The sequence below is a fragment of the Plecotus auritus genome (assembly GCF_963455305.1).
Source record: "Plecotus auritus genome assembly, chromosome: 3".
NCBI lineage: Eukaryota > Metazoa > Chordata > Mammalia > Chiroptera > Vespertilionidae > Plecotus > Plecotus auritus.
The window spans coordinates 83,485,310-83,488,755 of NC_137772.1; the positions used below are offsets into that span (position 1 = coordinate 83,485,310).

Below are 3,446 nucleotides of genomic sequence, written 5' to 3' on the forward strand. Positions count from 1 at the left end.
ACTCTCATATAAAGCATGGTGAAAATAAATTTTGTCTCATAATTAGAAAACTTATACTAAAACTTGCTGCAAAAAAATCCAACAGTTTGAAAATATGATTCATGCCAAAGTAGTATAAAATGAAGCCAGAAGTCTTCAAAAATAAAACATTTTTCTTTCTAATATTTTCTCTCACTCTATCTCATTTTGTGTTTTCTGAAATTGTTGAGACTCAAATTCAAGGGATGCTGAGTTGTTCTAATTTGGCTCCTTTGGTACCTGTTTTTTTCACCACTATTACCCTTGGATTTATTGTCTTCCTTAGCATCTGCTTTTTTTACTTGTTTCCGTCTTATCTTTCTTCATTCTAGTTTTCTTGCCCCTTTCTTATGATCAGCCACACTTCTATGATCTCCTTCTTCTTCTTTCTCTGAATCAGAATTCTTCATCACAAACTATCAACTTGTCTTGTGCTCAAATAGAAATTCTCTAGTCTGCATTTTCTCCTTTATCTCCCCTGTCTTTATGAAAAGCATCTTCTGGAATAGCTTGCATTTGAGCACCAGGTGCACAAGGGAACATTTGTAAATTTTCAAATAAATACCTTTTCCATATATTCTGGAGTGTTTTGTTTTGTCATGTTTGAAGGACTAACAAAGTTTCAAGCCTGGTCCAAAATCTCAAAGTAATCATTATATGGCAACTCATTGATAATCTCACAATCATGGGCAACTGTAATCTCATATGTTGAACATTAAGCAACATTATAAATTATGTATCTACATTCTGAAAGCATCAGAAATGATAAATTGAAAGATTTTATAAGTTCTACATGTTTGAGCATCAGACTGAAACAATCAAGTTTATTGCCAGATAGTGAGTCTGCCCCAAACTCTAACTAGGTTGATGCATCTTCATCACTTTACAGATAATAGGCATAAATACCTGCCCATATGACTCATCATCCATCTCAATTCTCATTAGAAAATTGATAGCATAGTGCTTGCCTTTCCCTCTAGCAATATCCCTCAAGTCTACTTCTAGGAATGATGCATTTGCTACATGATCTGTTGAAAAGTTACTTTAACCCCATCACCACGATGGATATATCAATCTATAATAATAAAAGTGTTATATGCTAATTAGACCAGACGTCCTTCCAGAGGAAGCACAGCGGCAAGGGCCAAGCCCCTTCCACGAATTTCGTGCATCGGGCCTCTAGTATCAATATAAGACTCTCTGATGATACACTAGTAATTCAAGGATGGCAAGCGCCGTATCATTAACATAACAGAATCCTGATGCTTCTGATTCCTTACCATGATGTAATCCTCCAGCCCAATTAACAGTCACATCAGTTTATTGTAGGTATAAGTTCACAGCCCCAGCAATTGAGCCACCAGTTGAGAGCTGACAAAGAAAGAGTCCATCAAACATGGGACAATGCTCTCCAATATCAAATCTCTGCATATACTTACTATACTCAGACTTGTTATCTGGTCTTATTGAATGTAGCAAAGATTTTTTTTCAAAAATAACAAGAAGCATTTGTTGAGCATTTCATATGTAACAACATTTTAGATAGATCTTTTAAAAAACGGATTTATTGTTGGAAGTATTACAGATGTCTCCCATTTTCCCACCACTGATGTCCTCCACCCTAACCTCCCAACCTTTCATCACACTATTATTTCTATCCATGACATAAAGGCATATAAATTCTTGGGTTAATCTCTTTCCACCTCCCCGCTTCCCTCTGAGATTCCTCAGTCTGTTCCATGCTTTCATGTCTCTGGATCTATTTTGTTCATCAGTTTATTTTATTCATTAAATGCCACATATAAGTGAGAACACGGGATATTTGTCCTTCTCTTACTGTCTTATTTCCCTTAGAATGAAACTCTCTAGGTCCTGGCATGCTGTCTCAAAAAGTAAGAGATTTCTTTGTGTGTGTGTTTTTAATAGCTGCATTGTATTCCATGGTGTAAATGTACCACATAATTTTTTTTATCCACTCATCTACTGATGGGCACTTGAGCTATTCCCAGATCTTAGTTATTATAAATAGCACTGCTATGAACATTGGGGTGAATATTTTCTTTCTGCTTGGTGTTTCAGGATTCTTATATTCCTAGAAGTGGGATCACTGGATAAAATGGCAGTTACATATTTAATTTTTATGAGGAAACTCCATACTGTTTTCCACAGTGGCTGCACCAGTCTGAATTCCCACAGCAGTGTACTAGGGTTCCCTTTTCTCCACATCCTTGCTGTCACTTGTCCTTTGTTTGTTGATTTGTTGATGGTGGCCATTCTGCCAAGTGTGAGGTGACATCTCATTGTCACTTTAATTTGAATATATCTGACAATTATTGACTGAGCATTTTTTCATATGTCCCCTTGCAATCTGTATGTCCTCTTTGGAAAAGTGTTTATTTAGGTCCTTTGCCCTTTTTTTTAAATGTTTTTATTGATTTTAGAGAGAGAGAAGGAGAGATGGAGAGAGAGATAGAAACATCAATGAAGAGAGAGAATCAATGATCGCTGACTCCTGCATGCCCACTACTGGGGATGAAGCCCACACCTAGGCATGTGCCCTGACTGGGAATCAAACCTGGATGGTTCATGGGTCAAGACTCAACCACTGAAAAACACTGGGTGAGCATCTTTGTCCATTTTTTAATTGTATTGTCTTCTTTTTGTTAAGTCGATGAGTTCTTTATATATTTTGGAATTTACTCCTTATCAGATGTATCATTGGCAAGTATGTTCTCCCATAAAATGGAATCCATTTTCATTTTGTTGATGGTTTATTTTGCTTTCCAGAAGCTTTTTATTTTGATGTAGTCCCATTTGTTTATTTTTTCCTTGGTTTCTCTCCCTAGGCGATATATTGGTGAAAATTCTGCTATGTGAGATGTCTGAGATTTTGTTGCTTATGGTCTTGATTGTATAGTGGTTAGTACTTTGTGTTGTGAATGTAGAATTTTGATGTACTAATCACTGTGTTATTTTGTTATTTCTTTAGCAGTGGCTCTATGGGGACTGTGTATTTCCATTTTTCCGTATATTTCATAACTTAGCATCAAGTTATGGGTCATGTGGATTCTATGAGATGTCATAAGATGGCCCTGTCCATAATAATAATTTCAAATATCACAACTGGCCTAGTAGCCCTTTATTTTTTGCCACCTCCTTGACAGTACACCATGGGCATCAGGGCCACAGGCAGCTCCGGGCTCTGGCTCCTCCTGCTTCCATGACTGGGCAAGAAGAGGAAGAAAACCTTTTGAAAGGATCATATGAAACACACTTGAAAATCTTATCTTTGACTTATAGCCAGACAAGAATCGATGCATTCTTATGATTAATGAAAAGCCCACACGTTTCAGGGAGAGAGGAACAAGAAGGGAGAAATTAAAATTTTATTTACTAAATAAAGATATCAAAAAGTTTTTCATACTTAA

General features: G+C 36.4%; 1 pseudogene across 1 annotated transcript; it reads right to left on the reverse strand.

The window, feature by feature from the left end:
* Positions 1–217: 217 nt before the first annotated feature.
* Positions 218–3,122, reverse strand: LOC308244779 (histone deacetylase 2-like; annotated as a pseudogene). The gene is made up of 3 exons: positions 2,977–3,122; positions 1,205–1,507; positions 218–1,093 (listed from the first exon to the last, which is right to left on the reverse strand). The product of its transcript is annotated as a histone deacetylase 2-like (transcript).
* Positions 3,123–3,446: the final 324 nt, after the last annotated feature.